Below are 23407 nucleotides of genomic sequence, written 5' to 3'. Positions count from 1 at the left end.
AAGGAAGAATAGACGGATGAAAGCCATAATTCATGAAGAAGGGGCTTGAATGAGTAGAATCGCAGACGAGATTGTTGTGTGCAAACTCCGCCCAAGGAATCAAACCGACCCAATCGTCCTGGTGTTCGGAAACAAAACATCGTAAATATTGTTCAATTTTCTGGTTTGTACGTTCAGCAGCTCCGTTAGACTGAGGATGATAGGCAGAAGAAAAGTTCAACTTGATACCTAGTTGTGAACAGAAAGCCCTCCAAAATCGGGAAATAAATTGAGAGCCTCTGTCAGATACAATTTGGGAGGGTATCCCATGTAGACGAAAAATCTCCCTAGCGAATATCTCTGCCAATTCGGGAGAAGACGGTAGTTTAGGCAGAGGAATGAAGTGAGCCATCTTGGTGAATCTGTCAACCACGGTGAGAATAACAGTCTGTTTTTTAGAGATAGGTAGATCGACAATAAAGTCCATGGCCAAACAGGACCATGGTTTCTCTGGAACCTCTAAGGGATGCAGGAACCCACAAGGGAGTGTATGGGGTTGTTTGGTTTTAGTACAAACCTCACAAGCAGCGATGAAATCTTTAGTATCTTTACGTAAAGCAGGCCACCAGAAGTCTTTGGAGATCAAGGCAAATGTTTTGCGAATACCAGGATGTCCCGCCATCTTGCTGTTATGGAGACACTGCAACAGTTCCAGTTGAAGAGCAGGAGGAACGAAATGTCGACCCGCAGGAGGCAGTTTAGGTGCTAGATGTTGCAGCTTAATGATCTTGTCCAGTAACGGGGAGTGAATCCTGAGATTCGTATTAGCAACAATATTGCATTTCGGAACTATAGAAGAAAGAACCGGTTCCGGTATAGTAGAAGGTTCATATTGGCGAGATAAAGCATCGGCTTTAGAGTTCTTAGAACCAGGTCTGTAAGTCAGCACATAATTAAAGTGAGTCAGGAATAAGGACCAACGCGCTTGCCTAGAAGACAGACGCTTGGCCTCCCCAATATAGGACAAGTTTTTGTGGTCCGTCAAAATAGTAATAGGGTGTAAGGTCCCCTCCAATAAATGTCTCCACTCCTTTAAGGCTTTAATGACCGCTAACAGTTCCCTGTCTCCGATGTCATATCTGCTCTCAGGCCCAGAAAGTTTCCTGGAAAAAAAAACACACGGGTGTAGTGGTTTATCCACCCCTAACCTTTGTGACAGAACCGCACCTACTCCTGTCTCAGAGGCATCGACCTCGAGTAGAAACGGCAAAGTCGTATCAGGATGGACTAAAATTGGAACAGAGGCAAAAAGTTCTTTGAGATTCTTGAAAGCAACGAGAGCTTCAGTAGACCACGTCTTAGTATCCGCCCCCTGTTTGGTCATATTGGTAATGGGCGCAATAATAGACGAGTAACCCTTAATGAAGCGCCTATAATAATTGGAGAACCCAATAAACCTCTGAATAGCCTTGAGTCCCTTAGGCAATGGCCAATCTAGAATAGACTGGAGTTTGTCAGGATCCATCTTAAAGCCTTCCCCAGAAATCACGTATCCCAGAAAGTCTATCTGGGTCTGGTCAAAACTGCATTTCTCCAACTTACAGTATAAACCGTGTTGCAGAAGTTTGTGTAACACCTTTCTGACTTGTCTATGGTGAGTCTCAATCTCTCTAGAGTGTATGAGTATGTCATCCAGGTAGACAATAACACAATCATGTTGGAATTCCCTAAGAACTTCTTTAATCAAATCTTGAAAAACTGCAGGTGCGTTGCAAAGACCAAAGGGCATGACCGTGTACTCATAATGACCATAGCGGGTATTAAACGCTGTCTTCCACTCGTGGCCTTGCTGGATTCTCACCAAGTTATATGCCCCTCTGAGATCCAACTTGGTGAAAATTTTAGAATCCTTTAACCGGTCAAAGAGCTCGGTAATCAGGGGAATAGGATAGGCATTTCTGATGGTTATTTTATTCAAACCTCGGTAATCGATGCAAGGTCTGAGTGAACCATCCTTCTTTTTAACAAAAAAAAATCCAGCCCTGGCAGGAGAGGAAGATCTCCTAATGAATCCCTTGTCTAAATTCTCCTGAATATACTCCTCTAAAACAGCATTCTCTTTAGTGGATAGAGGGTATACATGACCCCTGGGCGGCATGGTACCAGGTAATAGATTAATTTTACAATCAAATGTCCTGTGTGGGGGTAGCGTATCAGCGTTCTTTTTGTCGAACACTGCTTTTAAATCCAGGTATAGAGGGGGTATCTGTATCCCCTTAGACTGGGTAGAACTGTCTGGTGTGTTAATTACAGCCAATGGGGATACCCTGCGTAAACAGCTCTCCTGACAACCCTGACCCCATGAGAGTATTTCCCCTAACTCCCAATCGATAATAGGATTATGTCTCCTTAACCATGGGTACCCCAGAGCTATGGGAACAGAGGGAGACGAAATGAGCATAAGTGATAAGTTCTCCTCGTGTAAGATACCAACAGTCAAGTTAATAGGTATAGTCTCACGCGAGATAACCGGCTCGAGTAGCGGTCTACCATCTATGGCCTCAACGGCCAAAGGTATCTTTCTTAACTGGGATGGGATAGTGTGTTTAGTAGCAAAGGCTTGGTCGATAAAATTCTCAGCAGCACCGGAATCTATCAAGGCCATGGTCTTTAGCACTCCCTTCTCCCACGTTAAAGAAACTGGTAACAGCAACCTGTGATTTTTATAATCATGAGTAGAGGACAAAATAGAAACACCCAAGGCCTGTCCTCTAGAGAAACTTAGGTGCGGGCGTTTCCCGAGCGAATAGGACAATTCAGGCGCAAGTGACCTCTGACTCCACAATACATACATAATCCCTCCCTTCTCCTGTACTGTCTCTCCTCCTCTGAAAGGCGAGTATTGCCTATCTGCATAGGTTCAGGAAACAGTGAGGTATTGGAATCAAGACTTTGAAATGCGGGTGCTAACTTAAAGGTAGGTCTAAGATTCCTCTCTCGAGTGTTCTGTCTCTCTCTTAAACGCTCATCAATGCGAGAAATGAACGAAATTAAGTCCTCTAAATTCTCAGGCAGCTCCCTAGTAGCAACTTCGTCAAGGATAACATCTGATAACCCGTTCAAAAATACATCTATATAAGCCTGCTCATTCCACTTGACTTCTGCCGCCAGAGACCTGAACTCTAGTGCATAATCCACAAGTGTTCGGTTCTCCTGTCTCAGGCGCAACAGTAATCTGGCTGCATTGACCTTCCTACCAGGCGGGTCAAAAGTTCTTCTAAAGGCAGCTACAAAGGCATTATAATTATATACCAACGGGTTATCGTTCTCCCATAATGGGTTGGCCCATCTCAGAGCTTTCTCAATGAGTAAGGTGATAATAAATCCAACCTTTGCCCTATCGGTAGGATAGGAGCGAGGTTGTAATTCAAAATGAATACTGATCTGGTTTAAAAAACCACGACCCTTCTCCGGTGAACCACCATAACGTACTGGTGGGGTAATACGGGAAGAGGCACCTACAGTGGCTACCTCTAGGCCTGAATTTACAGAGGAAATTGGAGTAGTACGCGCTCCTCTCGTGGGTTATTAGCACGAGATAATAACGCCTGTAGTGCTAAGGCCATTTGGTCCATTCTGTGTTCCATGGCATCAAACCTGGAATCAGAGGGACAAACCTGACTGTTTGTACCTGCAGGATCCATTGGCCCTGTCGTAATGTCAGGATCGGGTCAGGGATCCAACACGCAAAGTACAAACAGGTACAGGGTACGTATACCGGACCTTAGAATGGCCGGACTAACGTACAGAGAGTATAGAGAATGGTCAGAGACAAGCCGAGGTCGAGGGAACGAGAGGACAGGTAAGCGAGTAACAAGCCGGGTCAAGGATAACAGAGGTAAACAGAGTAAGTCAAACAAGCCGGGTCGTAACCAAAAGGATAACTGAAAAACACCAGAGCACTGTGTGACTAGACAGGCTAGAACCACGACAGGGCAATGAGCAACAGGGCGAAGTATGTTTAAATACCCTGGCTAGAGAGGATAGACACGCCTCCGACGAGTCCTGATTGGTCTCCAACGGATTGAGTGACAGGTCGTTCCGGATTGACGTCATGACGTCGGTCTCCGGGCACCATGCTACATAAGGAAGTAACTCCCTCGCGGCCGGCGTCTATGTGAACGGGTCGACCGCGAGGAACAGGAGAAACATGGCGTCCGGACGGATAAACGTCTAAGTCTCTACCTCTCTCGGAGGTAGAGACCTCAGGTACCCTGACAAGGACAGAGGAGAGGGGGAAGAACACTATGGGATGGGGAGATGGGTTAAAGAACACCATGGGATGGGGAAGGGGGAAAGAACACTATGGGACAGGTTAGGGAGGTAAGAACACTATGGGGAGGGGGTGGAAAGAACACTATGGGACAGGAGAGGGGGCGAAAAATATATATGCATACGAGCGTATAATTATTTTTTTAAGGGGGAGAGTGGATCTTGGGTGAGTTCCCACACTATTTTCCCCATGACTTGACCCCTGGTTAGAAGGGGTTGCTTTGCAAAAGCATCAGACAAGAGACCTGTGACTTTTGCAAGCTGATTTTATCGACACCCCAAATGAAAAATGCAGAATTAAGTGCATGTATATTTTTCATGTAAATATTGATTTTTTTTTTTGTTTTCAATACCTATATTTGTTATATATGGTAAAAGTGCAAAGTCATAAGAGGTCTGGTAAACATGTATAATGGTCATCCCTCCCTTTAATGTCTAGGGTTGTTGAGCAGGAGAGGGTAGTGAGATTTTTATATTTAAGAAATTGGTGTAAACTAAACAAACCTGAAATATTTTATGTATGTGTTTTGCTGTAGCTTCATTATTTTCCTGGGAAAGAAAGATAATAGAATTTATTTGAATAAACTTTTATAGCACAAAAATCTGTTCACCTTCGTTCTTCAAACCCAAAAAAGCATCAAAAAGTAAAAAGGCTGCAGACTTTCAAAATGAAGTCAGTCATTTTGGGAATAACTTTGTTAAACACTCACATGCCCTTTGAGTAAGAAATTTAATATGTATGATTTCATAAATGTTTCAGATGGAATAACACTTTTGAAAGTCAATGTTTATTTTTCATGTCCCCTTCGTCTTCATATTAAAAAATGATATTCTCAACATAATTATTTAATTTAATCTGGGTTTATAAACTTTCTCTGTTGTGTAACAAAATATGTTCCTTTGTTGTTTTAATTGTGTTGATAACATACAAAAAGCATTATGATACACACTAACTGTATATGTAACAAAAAAAATCTGAGGTGGATCTCTATACTGTGATTAAAACCATTGGTTGGGAAGGTTATCAAAAAACATTTTTAAACCATAACAACTGCATCTTTATAATGTTGTTATGAAGTCACCTGTGTGCTTTTTACCTTCAGAAATTAAACTTTTTTTTAAGTGGTTTAGCCCTGAATTTGGTCACATGGCCCATCAGCACTGTCTCTTCTCTCCTTCCTTCACTGGCCTCTCAATGGGAATAACAGTCTGGACCATAATCTCTAAACAAAACTAAATATAATTAATATAATTACATTATAATTAAACTAAATTAAATATATCCAGACACAAAATCAGAATGCATTACAACTGGTACCTCAAAATTGTAGCATTGTAGTATGAAAGTAAAATGAACTGACTGGCATGATGCCAAAAGAACGTACTTATAATACCAGCTGTAGTCAAAGGATTTACTGTGACTCAGATGTGTTGTTGAGGGGTATAATCAGGATAGTGCCTTGAGTTGGCTCCTACAATCCCAGTCTAGAGCCCTGTCTATTCCATCTCCAGTATTTTACTGTTCTAGGCAATGAAAGAAGGGAGCAAACTGAAAAGAAGGGGACATGATGAGGGAGGATTGAGAAAGCAGTGTCTGAGCTTGTTCTGATAATGTGCAACCAGATCTCCATTACATATCAACTCAACACGGTTTGAGCCTGGCTTGATATCATGCAGCCAAATTAGCTGTAAACCCAGAACTGTCCAGGACTGTCCTGATAATATGCAGTCAGATCCTCCTACATCAAATGCAAACTAAGTACTGACCAAGCTTACCATGATTACATGCAGATCCCCTTTATCCTGCACTATCCAAACAGTCCTGATAATTGTGCAGTCTGATCCAATACATTAATCCTTGCAGTGTAGAGTCAGACTTTGCAATAGTTAAATTTTCGGTTGGACAGCCCCTGCTTTAGGGTTCTGTCCCTGTTGCAATCTGCATGTTGAGGAAAGAATAACCAGGCTAGTGTACACACAAGTTTTGTCCTTTACTGCTCCACACTGAACAGGGAAAGATGGAGGTCAACAACTTTATTAAACTTAAAGAGCACATTGAGGGCACCTTGGTATTATATCCCCAACACCCCACTTGCTCTCACTTATGCTTTTGGCAACCATTTTTTTTAGAGAAAATTACACCTCAAGCAAATAACCTAAGAACGTTTCTAACTTAAACTGCGTTGCATGCTTCTTCATGATATGTGCTATCATCCTGTTGGTCGGGCAGCAATCAAGGACCATGACACTTTCATTGATCACTGATTGGATGAAGTGGTATTCTATATCAGTATGCTTACATCTTTGATGTAAAAAATATTCTTTCAGAGAGCCATTGCCTCCTGATTGTCCCCAAAGGCTTCTACTTTTTATATTGACATTAATTGTCTATTCTCCTGAGCAACTGCACCAGGTACACATTTTCTTGTGTAGTTGCAGCTAAAGTCATATATTCATCTTCACAGCAGGACAAAACTACTGTAGACTGTTTCTGAACTTTCATGCAATCAGTGGAGACTTTTCTGTAGGATTAAATCAATGTCTGATTATGCTACTTCTATCATTCAGAATCCAAATTAGCATCACTTGATGCTTCTAGTTTCAAGTCTTTACTACACAGTTACTGGAATGTTTCAAGTATTTCCTCACATGTTGAGCTGTGAAAAAAGTTATTCTGTTGGTCCTGACAAGTGTTGTAATAGTGTGTAATAGGTATTGAATACCTTACTTATATTTGACTGTATGCAGGTCATTGCATACAGTAAACTGCACATTAGTTCTTGATACTTCTGTGTATCCCGACTATTGTTTTGATCATTGTGATCTAATCTTTGCTCACATGTAGTTGTTATGGATTTACAGTCTGTCATATCAAACATCTCCAGAATCTTTGATATGCATCTCTCTCTCGCAGTGGTGGATCCAAAGACTGATCTGACTTTTATATTATTTAAAGAAATAATCCATGCACAATAACCAATACAGTTCTGTGTAGTGGTTATTTTGCCAGGAGTGCCTCCCAGAGTAGGTAGTCAAATCGTATATATATAAAAAAATACAGAAAAGGTAAAGGAGTCGAGAGCAAATGCTCAAATCACCACAGATGTGAATCACTCCAAAACACACCAAATAAATATAATGCAAATAACGTGAGAGTAATGGTGAGAGCAAATAAAATACTAGATAACAATAAATGAGAGGCAATATTACCATATATATCTGTCTGTTGTGCTTGTCCTAAAACAATAGAATAGAGGACATAGTATAGCCTGTAAATCAGAATATATAAATAATAAATAAAAAATGCCCACTCACATGGTGCTGAGCCGTTAAAAGTGGCTCAGACTATCAGCGCCTTGTAAAGTATATTGGAGACTGAAATGCCGGAAACAGGTTTTTCAATGCATAAAATCCATCTTGTAAAATCATCAGACTGGAAAAGCAGGTAAATGTAAAAACCCTTTATTACTAAAAACACAGCATAAAAATTCGTCCCCCAATTGCACTAACGCGTTTCGACCAATAATGGTCTTTTTCAAAGTGCTACATGCTTCATCAAACTTTACATTTAAATATGTTACATTTTGGCGCCAAAGTTCACATTCCGTTTCATTTCCGGTTCCGGTTTTCGGGTCTTGCTGACTTTCTGTTTCCGGTCACGTTGCGTGTCGGGGTCCATTTCCGGGTCAGCGGAAAAGGGCATCCCTGCATCTTTGTTTACTTCCGGTCTCGGGCAAATGATAGAGTCAGCTTTGCGCATGTCCATATAAGGAAAATGTCTGTACTTCATAAGAAACTAGTTCTTTACATGATAATATCTCATATCATGGAAATATAAAAAACGGACAAAAAATATATTGTATACAAATAAGAGGAAAAAAGAGAAATGTATTAATAATACAACACATAGTAAAAAACACATCATTAAAAGGAAAACTGCTAATTAATACATATGTATATAAAAAATGATGTGCGTATTAGTCATAATGAATATACATCCTAATAAACTAATTGCAGAACAATTATTAGTGCTTAATATAACACCGATGTGAATATTCTTAATATAAGTAATCACAGACACACACATGTTTCCGAGAAAAGGTGTATAAAAATGTATATATAAATATATAAAAATATATGTACAAAAAATATATATATAGAAAAATATAAATCTCAAAATTGCTATAAAAAGGAGGTAATTTCGAAATCGACATTAAGGCCTTCTGGGGTCAGGGTGTTGAGGTTGAACATCCACCTCATCTCCGCTTTGCTTAAAATATTTTCTTTACACCCCCCTCTCCAGTGTGCTTGAATCCTTTCTATACCCATGAATTGGAGGCCTTCCGGTTTACCATCGTGGTGATCCAAAAAATGTTTTGAGACACTATGATTGATAAACTTTTTCTTTATATTATTAATGTGTTCGCCTATTCTGATTTTTAATTTCCTTATAGTTTTACCCACATATTGGTAACCGCAGGGACAAGTTAAAAGGTATATTACATGGTTAGTATTGCACGAGATAAATGAGTTCACTTTATGTTTCACTTCCGAATTTTTTGCGGAAAAATCTTTTGTACACCTATTTGTAGTCTTCTTTAATCTACATCCAGTGCAGTTTCCACAGTAATAAAAACCTAGTTGACCTCCTAAAAAATTATTATTTTCCTTCTTTTCTTTTTCTAAAAAACTGTTCGTTAAAATTTGCCTAAAATTCCTCGCTCCCCTAAAAATGAATTGCGGTTTATCTCCTAAAAAGGGTAGCAAATCTTTGTCTTCTTTCAATATATGCCAATTTTTTTTAAAAATGTTACATAAAGATCTATGGTTAGTACTAAAATCTAAGATAAGGGGGATCTGCTCTTCTGTTCTTTTTTCTTTTTTATGTTTATATTGTAAAAGTGAGCTCCTATCCATTTGACCTATTTCCTCCTTATCTTTTTTAATAGAGATAGGGTCATAACCCTTATCAATAAATTGTTGAGCTAAATTACATGATTGATTTTGGTAATCCCTAAAATCCGTGCAGTTCCTTCTTAAACGTAGGAACTGACCTTTCGGTACGTTACTGAGCCAGGGTTTAAAATGACAACTTTCCAAATTGATAAAACTATTTACATCTACTTTCTTAAAATGTGTTCTACTTTTGATTTGATCGGATTCTATAAAAATCTCTAGATCCAAAAAAGTTATCTCTTCACTACTAATAGTAGATGTAAGTTTAATATTCCAGTCATTAAGATTTAAAAAGTCTAAAAACGTCACCAGGGATTCCCTATCTCCTTTCCATATAATAAAAATGTCATCTATATAACGTTTGTAGAGGACCAGGTTTGTCCCCAGGTCCACACTGGGAAGGACAAAAGTTTCCTCCCAGTGGGACATGAATAAATTAGCATAACTGGGGGCAAACCTGGTCCCCATAGCGGTCCCCTGGATCTGTAAATAAAAATTATCTTCGTACCAAAAAAAGTTATTTTTTAATATAATTTCTATTGCTCTAAGGATAAAATCAATCTGTAATTCATTAAAATCTCCAAATTTTAATAAAAAATGCCTAGCAGCTTGACATCCTCTCTCATGGGCTATATTTGTGTACAAACTGCTTACATCACAAGTTGCCATAAAATATCCTTTTTCCCATTTAAAATCTTTTAAAATATTTAGCAAGCTCATCGTATCTTTTAAATAAGTAGGGCATTTTTTAACTAGGTCCTGTAAAAATTGGTCAATATATAATGATAAATTAGATAAAAGTGATCCTATGCCAGATACTATTGGCCGGCCTGGTGGATTTTCTACATCTTTATGTATTTTAGGCAACACATAGATCACTGGGATTCTTGGATGTTCCACTTTTAAAAATTTGTACTCTTTTGTATTTAAAATTCCTGTTTCTAACCCTTCTTTAATAAAAAATTCATATTCTTCTTTAATCTTAACGAGAGGATTATTTTCTAATTTTAAGTAAGTGGTATCATCGTCTAATTGTTTCTGGATCTCCTTTAGGTAACTACTTTTCTGCCAGATCACCACACCTCCACCTTTATCGGCCGGCTTTATTATCACCGATTTGTCTTCTTTTAAATCTTTTAACGTTAATTTTTCTTTTTTTGTTAAATTTCTTTGATATTTGTTTAGAGGTTTTAGTTTTTTTAGTTCTTTCATACATAGTTTTTCAAACACTTTCATTGCTTCAGATTTCTTATTTATCGGATAAAAAGAAGATTTTTGTTTTAAATCTGTATGTTTATACAATTTGTCTGGTACCTCCTCTTTAGGTTTAAAATCTTTAAAAAATTTCTTTAAACACAACTTACGTAAAAAACGTAAGTTGTGTTTAAAGAAATTTTTTAAAGATTTTAAACCTAAAGAGGAGGTACCAGACAAATTGTATAAACATACAGATTTAAAACAAAAATCTTCTTTTTATCCGATAAATAAGAAATCTGAAGCAATGAAAGTGTTTGAAAAACTATGTATGAAAGAACTAAAAAAACTAAAACCTCTAAACAAATATCAAAGAAATTTAACAAAAAAAGAAAAATTAACGTTAAAAGATTTAAAAGAAGACAAATCGGTGATAATAAAGCCGGCCGATAAAGGTGGAGGTGTGGTGATCTGGCAGAAAAGTAGTTACCTAAAGGAGATCCAGAAACAATTAGACGATGATACCACTTACTTAAAATTAGAAAATAATCCTCTCGTTAAGATTAAAGAAGAATATGAATTTTTTATTAAAGAAGGGTTAGAAACAGGAATTTTAAATACAAAAGAGTACAAATTTTTAAAAGTGGAACATCCAAGAATCCCAGTGATCTATGTGTTGCCTAAAATACATAAAGATGTAGAAAATCCACCAGGCCGGCCAATAGTATCTGGCATAGGATCACTTTTATCTAATTTATCATTATATATTGACCAATTTTTACAGGACCTAGTTAAAAAATGCCCTACTTATTTAAAAGATACGATGAGCTTGCTAAATATTTTAAAAGATTTTAAATGGGAAAAAGGATATTTTATGGCAACTTGTGATGTAAGCAGTTTGTACACAAATATAGCCCATGAGAGAGGATGTCAAGCTGCTAGGCATTTTTTATTAAAATTTGGAGATTTTAATGAATTACAGATTGATTTTATCCTTAGAGCAATAGAAATTATATTAAAAAATAACTTTTTTTGGTACGAAGATAATTTTTATTTACAGATCCAGGGGACCGCTATGGGGACCAGGTTTGCCCCCAGTTATGCTAATTTATTCATGTCCCACTGGGAGGAAACTTTTGTCCTTCCCAGTGTGGACCTGGGGACAAACCTGGTCCTCTACAAACGTTATATAGATGACATTTTTATTATATGGAAAGGAGATAGGGAATCCCTGGTGACGTTTTTAGACTTTTTAAATCTTAATGACTGGAATATTAAACTTACATCTACTATTAGTAGTGAAGAGATAACTTTTTTGGATCTAGAGATTTTTATAGAATCCGATCAAATCAAAAGTAGAACACATTTTAAGAAAGTAGATGTAAATAGTTTTATCAATTTGGAAAGTTGTCATTTTAAACCCTGGCTCAGTAACGTACCGAAAGGTCAGTTCCTACGTTTAAGAAGGAACTGCACGGATTTTAGGGATTACCAAAATCAATCATGTAATTTAGCTCAACAATTTATTGATAAGGGTTATGACCCTATCTCTATTAAAAAAGATAAGGAGGAAATAGGTCAAATGGATAGGAGCTCACTTTTACAATATAAACATAAAAAAGAAAAAAGAACAGAAGAGCAGATCCCCCTTATCTTAGATTTTAGTACTAACCATAGATCTTTATGTAACATTTTTAAAAAAAATTGGCATATATTGAAAGAAGACAAAGATTTGCTACCCTTTTTAGGAGATAAACCGCAATTCATTTTTAGGGGAGCGAGGAATTTTAGGCAAATTTTAACGAACAGTTTTTTAGAAAAAGAAAAGAAGGAAAATAATAATTTTTTAGGAGGTCAACTAGGTTTTTATTACTGTGGAAACTGCACTGGATGTAGATTAAAGAAGACTACAAATAGGTGTACAAAAGATTTTTCCGCAAAAAATTCGGAAGTGAAACATAAAGTGAACTCATTTATCTCGTGCAATACTAACCATGTAATATACCTTTTAACTTGTCCCTGCGGTTACCAATATGTGGGTAAAACTATAAGGAAATTAAAAATCAGAATAGGCGAACACATTAATAATATAAAGAAAAAGTTTATCAATCATAGTGTCTCAAAACATTTTTTGGATCACCACGATGGTAAACCGGAAGGCCTCCAATTCATGGGTATAGAAAGGATTCAAGCACACTGGAGAGGGGGGTGTAAAGAAAATATTTTAAGCAAAGCGGAGATGAGGTGGATGTTCAACCTCAACACCCTGACCCCAGAAGGCCTTAATGTCGATTTCGAAATTACCTCCTTTTTATAGCAATTTTGAGATTTATATTTTTCTATATATATATTTTTTGTACATATATTTTTATATATTTATATATACATTTTTATACACCTTTTCTCGGAAACATGTGTGTGTCTGTGATTACTTATATTAAGAATATTCACATCGGTGTTATATTAAGCACTAATAATTGTTCTGCAATTAGTTTATTAGGATGTATATTCATTATGACTAATACGCACATCATTTTTTATATACATATGTATTAATTAGCAGTTTTCCTTTTAATGATGTGTTTTTTACTATGTGTTGTATTATTAATACATTTCTCTTTTTTCCTCTTATTTGTATACAATATATTTTTTGTCCGTTTTTTATATTTCCATGATATGAGATATTATCATGTAAAGAACTAGTTTCTTATGAAGTACAGACATTTTCCTTATATGGACATGCGCAAAGCTGACTCTATCATTTGCCCGAGACCGGAAGTAAACAAAGATGCAGGGATGCCCTTTTCCGCTGACCCGGAAATGGACCCCGACACGCAACGTGACCGGAAACAGAAAGTCAGCAAGACCCGAAAACCGGAACCGGAAATGAAACGGAATGTGAACTTTGGCGCCAAAATGTAACATATTTAAATGTAAAGTTTGATGAAGCATGTAGCACTTTGAAAAAGACCATTATTGGTCGAAACGCGTTAGTGCAATTGGGGGACGAATTTTTATGCTGTGTTTTTAGTAATAAAGGGTTTTTACATTTACCTGCTTTTCCAGTCTGATGATTTTACAAGATGGATTTTATGCATTGAAAAACCTGTTTCCGGCATTTCAGTCTCCAATATACTTTACAAGGCGCTGATAGTCTGAGCCACTTTTAACGGCTCAGCACCATGTGAGTGGGCATTTTTTATTTATTATTTATATATTCTGATTTACAGGCTATACTATGTCCTCTATTCTATTGTTTTAGGACAAGCACAACAGACAGATATATATGGTAATATTGCCTCTCATTTATTGTTATCTAGTATTTTATTTGCTCTCACCATTACTCTCACGTTATTTGCATTAGGTAGTCAAATCGTTTAAGAACAGTTTGGAAACTTACCTGGGATCTTCTGGGGGGTATGGGGCTGTAGTAGGGCATAGGAGCAGTGGTGTAATGTGAGGGGAGCAGTGAGTGTGTGGGGGGAGGGGGTGTAGTGTGTGAATGTGTAGTGTGTGTGGGGCAATGTGTGTGTGTGGGGGCAGTGTATGTGTGTCTGGGGGGGCAGTGTGTGTATGGGGAGAAGTGTATATGTGTGTGTGGGGGCAGTGTGTGTATGGGGCAGTTTATGTGTGTGTGTGGGGGCAGTGTATGTGGGGGCAATGTGTGTGTATGGGGGGGGGCAATATGTGAATGTGCCAGTGCCAGTGCTCTCTCGTTTATCTTGTGGTTCATCTTCACTAGACCAACAATTTGTTCAAAGGCAATGCCTAGGAAATGTTTGATTCTTCAAAGATCATCATTCATGTTGAATTTGGCTATAGGCATTTATTTTACCTCCTTGAGCATTGTTTCCCTTTGACCTCAAAACCTTCTTACTAGTGATGTCGTGAACATAACATTTTCCGTTCGCAAATGGCGAACGCGAACTTCCGCAAATGTTCGCGAACGAGCGAACCCGGCGAACCGCCATAGACTTCAATAGGCAGGCGAATTTTAAAACCCACAGGGACTCTTTCTGGCCACAATAGTGATGGAAAAGTTGTTTCAAGGGGATTAACACCTGGACTGTGGCATGCCGGAGGGGGATCCATGGCAAAACTCCCATGGAAAATTACATAGTTGATGCAGAGTCTGGTTTTAATCCATAAAGGGCATAAATCACCTAACATTCCTAAATTGTTTGGAATAACGTGCTTTAAAACAACAGGTATGATGTTGTATTGATCAGGTAGTGTAAGGGTTACGCCTGCTTCACAGTGACAGACCAAACTCCCCGTTTAACGCACCGCAAACAACCGCAAACAGTCCATTTGCACAACCACAAACTCCCCGTTTGCACAAGGTTGGATACCAAGCTAGCCATGTCCCGTTCCTTGTCCTCACTGATGTCATTGAAGGTCTCTTCCTCCACCCAGCCACGTACAACACCAAGGGTCCCCGAAAGGTGACAACAAGTCCCCTGTATTTTTTTTAAATGTACACTACTGTTACACCAGATATGAGTTGCACTGGTGTGACACTGTGCCCTGGCAGGCCCTGAAACGCACACGTGTGAAGGAAACTGACTGCTATTATTTCACAATCAAATTTCTAGTTTTTTTTTTTTTTTTTTTTATGTACACTACTGTTACACCAGATATGAGTTGCACTGGTGTGACACTGTGCCCTGGCAGGCCCTGAAATGCACACGTGTGAAGAAAACTGACTGCTATTATATTACAGTCAAAACTGTTTTTTGTTTTTTTTTTTAAATGCAAGCTATTGTGCCCCCAAAATGTTTGTGTGTGGGGGTGCTGGAATGACGTGGGCCAATGGGAGCCTGAATCAACTTTTGGCTCCCACTGCCCCTTTAAGAGCGAGCTCGTGACTCGAGTCGTGCTCCTAGTGCCTGGCGGGCCTCGTGACTGATCACTGCGGTCAGTGCACGCGGCTAAGTCAGAAGAGGAGATCAAGCCGCATGCGGCTCGTGTGGAGGCAGGAGTGATCCAGCCACGCGCGGCTCAAGCTTAGGAGCCAGGTCGGTCCCAGGTTAAAGTAAATACAGCCACAACCACTTATCCCAATTACACACCTTTCCTAATGTCCTATCCCATTAAAAGCATATTACCGCGTATTTAATAAAACAGATAGACCCCCTACTTCATCCAGGTTACCGATCGATGGTTCGATATCCTGAGCCCTCTCTGATTTACTGTACACGACTATTCGATATTCCCACAAATTTTATATAGCATTTTATGTTTGTTTGAGACCACCTTAAAAATATTGGATATCGCTAAAAATCATGATCACTATATACTTTCTCTACAAACCTCTAAAACGAACCAAACTACTCATCCATCCGCTATACCACTGTATCCCACCTAGAACTAGTGCCCAGTTAAAATACTTGACTCTTACTTACCCACACTCAGTCATGCCACACACATTTCACCACTACTCTCACTGAATCCCTCTGACTACGGCTAAATTCATCTTCTACATCAAAACACTACTCCTAAGATTGGGTTGTCTCCATGTCTCGGGTCTTTCATTTAGAATAGGGGCAGCGTCGGTCTTCTTCACCACTGACACTCCAGTGCATATTATTAAAAGATTGGGCAAATGGAAATCCTCAGTCTACAACCGATATATTCCTCATCCCGAGAAAGAAATGAGGAAAGCTTTTAAAAGTTTGGCTGTGTAAATTTGATGCAATAAGTGTGTTTTTCTTTAATACCTTTTCACAGGATACTGGCTATTGGGGATAATGTATAATAAACACAGGTTAGTGGCTATGGTGGGATAATGTATAATAAACACAGGTTACTGGCTATGGGGGGATAATGTATAATAAACACTGGTTGCTGGCTATGGAGGATAATGTATAATAAACACAAATACACAAAATAAATAAATAAATAATAAAAAAAAGAATACAGCTTCAGAATTAATCTAAATCTGGGAGGGAGGGTCTGCTGCTGATTGGCTGGAATGTTTCTGCTGACTGTTTGGTACAGGGTCAAAGTTTACTCAATGATGATGAATAGGGGGCGGACCGAACATCGCATATGTTCGCCGTCCATGGCGAACGCGAACAAGCGATGTTCGCCAGGAACTATTCGCCAGCGAACCGTTCGGGACATCACTACTTCTGACTGTTCTACATATATTTCACAATCAGGTGGAGCATATAAAAAACTGTTTTCACATCAATTTGATGAAGAATGAATTCATATTGTGCCTTTTAGCAGTAAGCTACATACTAATGTTAATAGGGCTTGTTCGGGAGGGCGTGTTTATCTTTATTTTTTTTTTTCAATGGCATGGAATTTGGCAGTGATCTCCTAGATGCTTTTGGGGATAGCCTGGAAAACATAGGTCTTGAGGCCATGTGCCGCAGAAAATTCTCAGAGTCCCTGGTATAAGAGTTGGGTCAGATAGGCTTGAGTCTATCTAACACTTTTGTGGTGTTTTTGAACCATCTAGTAAAGGGATATGAGGCAAAGGGTTTGGTGTTAGGATGTAAGCTGATTAGTGCAAATTGTTGCGGATTATGTGTGCTTGGAGGGAGGACGCTCGATCAAGCTGCCATTCAGCTCAACGTCCACACCACACCAGGTGGAGGCATATCTAATAAACATTTAAAACTAGCAAATAGGCAACTTTACTGCCCAGTCACTAGCAAAGGAGGGACATAGACCCCCTGTGCCCCCACCCATAGACATAGTTAATTAATTATTAACAAATGGAGATTTGGTATCAGATATTACTGTAGGTGAAAGTTTAGGATCCAGTGATCATCAGTCAGTGTGATTTAATATAAGAACAGTGACTGAGTCACACCACACAAAAACAAAAGTTTTAGGCTTTAAAAAAACCAGACTTTTCTAAAATTAGAATATGTGTCAAGGAGTCATTATCAGATTGGAGCAATTTAAATGGAGTCCTAGAGAATTTGGATTATTTAAAAGTTGCACTGCTGAAAGAAACCGAAAATTGCTTTAGGCTTGTCAGTAAAAGCAAAAACTTCAAGAAACCACTGTGGTACTCCGCAGATGTGGCCATAATAGAGTGAGGAAGACAGAATGCTCTATAAGACTAGGCAGAAAGAGGCAAGTTATAAGAACTTCCAAATCTCACACAGAAAAGAAAATAGCACAGTCTGTAAAAAAAAAAGAGGACAAAACATTTTTTAGATACATAAATGAGAAAAGGAAAGTAAAACAAGGATTAGTTAGATTAAAAACAAAAGAAGGAAGGTATGTAGATGAGGATAAAGGTCTAGCTGACTGCCTCAATTAATATTTTTGTTCAGTATTTACAGAGGAATTTGAAGGAAAGATACATCAGTTAGGAACAAGGACAAATAAGTCATTTATTACATGTGAGTTTACAGAGGAGGAGGTTCTATTTCAACTGTCAAAAGTAAAGACAAATAAGTCGATGGGACCTGATGGCATACACCCAAAGTTATTAAAAGAGCTTAGTGGTGTACTAGCAAATCCATTAACAGATTTATTTAACCAATCATTGTTAACAGGAGTAGTCACATAAGATTGGAAGTTAGCGAATGTTGTGCCCATTCACAAGAAAGGTAGTAGGGAGGTGTCGGGAAACTATAGGCCAGTAAGCCTTACTTCAGTAGTGGGGAAAGTAATGGAAACCATGTTAAAGGATAGGATTGTTGAACATCTAAAAATACATGGATTTCAAGAACAGAGACAACATGGGTTTACTTCAGGGAGTGATTTTTTTGATTGGGTAACTAAAGGGTGGTGCAGTAGACATTGCTTACCTAAAGGGTGGTGCAGTAGACATTGCTTACCTAGATTTCAGTAAGGCTTTTGACACTGTTGCACATAGAAGGCTTATCAATAAATTGCAATCTTTAAGTTTGGATTCCAATATTGTTGAATGGGTAAGGCAGTGGCTGAGTGACAGGCAACGGAGGGTTGTAGTCAATGCAGTATATTCGAAGCTTGGGCTTGTCACCAGTGGGGTACCTCAGGGATCTGTACTTGGACCCATTCTCTTTAATATTTTATTAGTGATATTGCAGAAGGTCTTGATGGTAAGGTATGTCTTTTTTTCTGAGATATTCAGATATGTAATAGGTTGATGTCCCAGGAGGGATAAGCCAAATGGCAAATGATTTAGGTAAAATAAGAAAAATGGTCAGAGTTGTGGCAACTGACATTTAATGTGGATAAGTGCAAGATAATGCATCTTGGACGTAAAACTCCAAGGGCAGAGTACAGAATATTTGATAGAGTCCTAACCTCAACATCTGAGGAAAAGGATTTAGGGGTGATTATTTCTGATGACTTAAAGGTAGTCAGACAATGTAATAGAGCAGCAGGAAATGCTAACAGAATGCTTGGTTGTATAGGGAGAGGTATTAGCAGTAGAAAGATGGAAGTGCTCATGCCATTGTACAGAACACTGGTGAGACCTCACCTGGAGTATTGTACGCAGTACTGGAGACTGTATCTTCAGAAGGATATTGATACTTTAGAGAGAGTGCAGAGAAGGGCTACTAAACTGGTTCATGGATTGCAGGATAAAACTTACCAGGAAAGGTTAAAGGATCTTAACATGTATAGCTTGGAGGATAGACGAGACAGGGGGGATATGATAGAAACATTTAAATACATAAAGGGAATCAACATAATAAAGGAGGAGACCATATTTAAAAGAAGAAAAACTACCACAACAAGAAGACATAGTCTTAAATTAGAGGGGCAATGGTTTAAAAATAATATCAGGAAGTATTACTTTACTGAGAGGGTAGTGGATGCATGGAATAGTCTTCCAGCTGATGTGGTAGAGGTTAATACAGTGAAGGAGTTTAAGCATGCGTGGGATAGACATAAGGCTATCTTAGATATAAGAGACTAATGAAAGTATTTTAGAAAATTGGTCAGACTGGGCCGAATGGTTCTTATCTACTGTCACTTTCTATGTTTCTATGTTTCTTTCTTTTGTTTAAAGAAAAGAAGAATTATAAGAAAGAAGACATCTGATGTTAAGTCATTTTTAAAATGTTTACATATTTTAAAAATGTTGTCCCTCTCCTCACTATTATTAAGGTGGGGTAGGTGGCTAACTTATTTTAGGGGGCTAAGTGATTGGGGACCTCTAGCAACCAGGGAAAAAGGGAGGGGGACTAGTTATTTTTTGGAGGGGTTGGCAATGGCATTCCCTCCACTTCATAATCAATTAGGGTGGCATGAGTGCTGACCAGGGAAGGGGAATCTGTGTCCAAACCCTTATTATAAATTTTAAGGCTCCCACACACCAGCATGGGGACCTTTTCTACTGACTTGGCAGGAATGACTGCCCAGTAGCTAGTTTTCATGTTTTTTAGATTTGTCACCACCTGCTGTTGGATAAAGGGGCAAATAGAAATAAAATATATCTATTATAACAATATTGGAGTATTATTGGCTACCATAGGATTTTTTTAGTTTGGTTATACATACTCCATATACGATCAGGAATTGGCATGTTTGCAGCAAGAAATTGATGAGCAGGTAATATTCTATCAGGTGTCTCCTTACATGGATCTGACTTTTCCGACTCTTCTGACTCTTACGACTCTTCAAACATCCTGGATAAGGCTTCAGCCTTCTGGTTCTTTAAACCGGGACAATTTAAAATCTGTATTTGGAATCTTGAGAAAAACAGAGCACACCTTGCCTGGCCTTGCGAGGTAATAGATTGGAGGTATTCTGAGTTGCGCTAATATATATAATGCTTTCTTTAGTATTGCTAGCACTAAATTTCCTTTACTGTCAAGTAGGCAAAACTCTCCAGTACCATACCTGCTGCCTTTTTTCCCATCTGCAATCTGTGAAGTGTTTATCTAGTCTAATGATGTTATCAAAGCAATGAAAGATGCAATGATTACAATGCAAGCTTAACCCCGTCTGTAGTGGAGACAGTCAATAGAGGCACTTCCGGATCCCTAGCAGAGTTTTAATCCACTCTCCGACATTGGATGTCCTCACACTTTGCATTCCATGTTCCCCACAGGAAAGCATTGATTCAATGCTTTCTTATGGGGAAGCTTTAAATGTGCGCAACACTTGCCAGTCATAAGGCATCTCAGTGCTACAAAAAGGCAAGGAAAAAAATGTTTTTTAACCCTTTAATCAGCAAATTGTGAGGGGGAGCACCAAAACTAGGGAGAGGGACACTATAGTGTTAGAAATACAGGTTTGTGTTCCTAGCCCTATAGTGTTATTTTAATATAAATTTAAAAGAAAGTAATTCATCATGTATGAAATAACACTTACGGTACATTTTTATTCATTCGTAAAATTTACAGAGATGTTACTGTTTCTCTGTACGCTAACACGTAAACATTAAAATTATACATGTTTATTTTTTTTCTACCTATGAGGGTGTTTTTCCTGTCCATAGAAGAATATTAGACTACTCACATCATAGATTGCAAAATATTACATTTTGTATCTTGACATTCGTAACTTATGAAAATAATTTGAAAAGTCTCATAACCTTTTTCAACTAAATGTTTGATTCAACTTGAATAACATGACACATTTTTTTCAAATGCAATGAGGTTTCATATACTCACAATTTATCTGTCACCCTGTCACATTTTATTCATAATGGAGAAAATGTGAAATAGATTTCAAGTTGAAAAATATGGACGATATTAGTTCTCTACAAAGTATAATCACACTCTGAAAATACACGTCTAAACTTTCAATTCAATCAGGCCTCACACAAAATGTTTCATTTTAAACTAAGAATATAATATTCAATATATAGGAGTTTTGTAATGTATATTTTGTACCACTTGGAACTTTGAATAAATTTAATTTTGAACAAATATTATTTTATCGAAACCAGGAGTCGTTTTTCCTTTGGACACGGAGAATGCATCAGGTACTGTAAACTGAATAGGAATAAAATGTAAATTTATTGTATGACACTGGTTTATCTATTTACAGTGTGCACATTTTTTTTTTTTTTTACAGAAGCTAGGTTTATGTGACATTTATTATATTTGAACAACACATGTAAAATAATAGTAAAAACCACACTAACTCTACAAAATGAGTATAAATAAAAGATGAATGGAAAAAAAATGATGAAAAACTGCACTGCACTGTTGTAGTTATGGTGTTTGAAGTGTTACTTTAATACATTCTCTATATACAGATATTTTACTGATTAACTGTAAAATCAGGAACAACTGTTAGACATTGCTCTGGGATACCTACAGGGCAACACAACTAGTAATATGACATTACATGGCGTATATAGCTTTGAATCATTTTTTTTATTTTCAGATTTAAGTGTTCTGATTTAATAATGTATGCAATGGGGTCATGAATAAAGAGTGGTCTAAAGTACTGAAAAGTGGTCTAAAGTACTAAAAAGGACATATGGAACCAAGGGGCACCTTGCATGGTCACCACTCCTTTTATGCCAACTTTGCACCACTTTTCAGAAAATCACTTTATTCATAGTGAGGGAAAAAAATATTTGATCCCCTGCTGATTTTGAATGTTTGCCCACTGTCAAAGAAATTATCAGTCTAAAATTGTAATGGTCGGTGTTCTTTAACAGTTAGAGACATAATAACAAAAAAAAAAAAAATCCAGAAAACACATGTCAAAAAAGTTCTAAATTGATTTGCATGTCAATGAGTGAAATACGTATTTGACCCCTTAGACTTAGTACTTGGTGGCAAAACCCTTGTTGGCAATCACAGAGGTCAGACGTTTCTTGTAGTTGGCCATCAGGTTTGCACAATCTCAGGAGGGATTTTGTTCCACTCCTCTTTGCAGATCCTCTCCAAGTCTTTAAGGTTTTGAGGCTGTATGCTGTATGCCAATGAAATGTTATTGTGTTAACACAGGGATTAGAGTTGAGCGGACATCTGGATGTTTGGGTCCGGCGGGTGATTGAACTTGACCCCGAACCCAAACCCCATTGAAGTCAATGGGGACCCGAACTTTTGGCCACAAAAATGCCTCTAAAAAAGTCCTGGAAGGGGCTAGAGGGCTGCAAAATGAAGTAAAATGGGGGTAAGAGTAGGACAAGTGCCCTGCACACAAATGGATTGGGAAATCACTTAAAATAACATAAAAATTAAAAATACAGCTGAGCCATAAAATAGCACTAGATGGAATCTTTGATTTTAGCTTTGGAAGAACATAAATCAAAATCTAAAGCACGGCTGTTAGGAGGATCACCAGAATTATCTATTTGAGAGAGGGTTGGAGTACAGGGTATTCTGTTTCATTGTTCAAACTGAGCTCAGCTCCTGATGCATGGAGAAAAGGCCTTCACAAGCCTCTGCTATTGTGTACATAGTTTATACAACGTGACCCATAGGTTGAGGAGGCGGTGACCGTGACGGTGTAGGTTGAAGCGGCGGTGGAGGAGGAGGAGGTAGCCAACACTGTTATTATTTATTTTTTTAATTGAGGAAGCCCCCAAAAGATTTGGACATAGAAAAAAATAAACATTTGAGGCCTGCGGTGCATTTCTTGCAGTCCTGATGCATGGAGAAATGCTCAACTCCTGATGCATGAAGAAAGGGCCTTCACAAGCCTCTGCTATTGTGTACATAGTTTATACTAAGTGACCCATCGGTTGAGGAGGCGGTGACCATGGCGGTGTAGGTGGAAGCAGCAGTGGAGGAGGAGGAGGTAGCCAACACTGTTTTTATATATATATATATATATATATATATATATATATATATTTTTTTTTTTTTTTTAATGGGGTAGCCCCCAAAATATTGGGACATAAAAAAAAGAAATCTGTTCCGCAGAGCGACTGACCCATGCGTGCTGCATCTGAAACTCCACTATCGCCTGCTGCTGCTCGCACAGTCTCATGAGGCGGTGAGCGGGAAGGCCAAAGTTACACTGCAGCGCAGACAGGCGAGCAGCAGCAGGGTGAGAACGCCGAAAGTGCGCA

This window comes from Pelobates fuscus, chromosome 6 (genome assembly GCF_036172605.1).
Source record: "Pelobates fuscus isolate aPelFus1 chromosome 6, aPelFus1.pri, whole genome shotgun sequence".
Taxonomy (NCBI): domain Eukaryota; kingdom Metazoa; phylum Chordata; class Amphibia; order Anura; family Pelobatidae; genus Pelobates; species Pelobates fuscus.
This window is presented reverse-complemented; position numbering follows the sequence as displayed.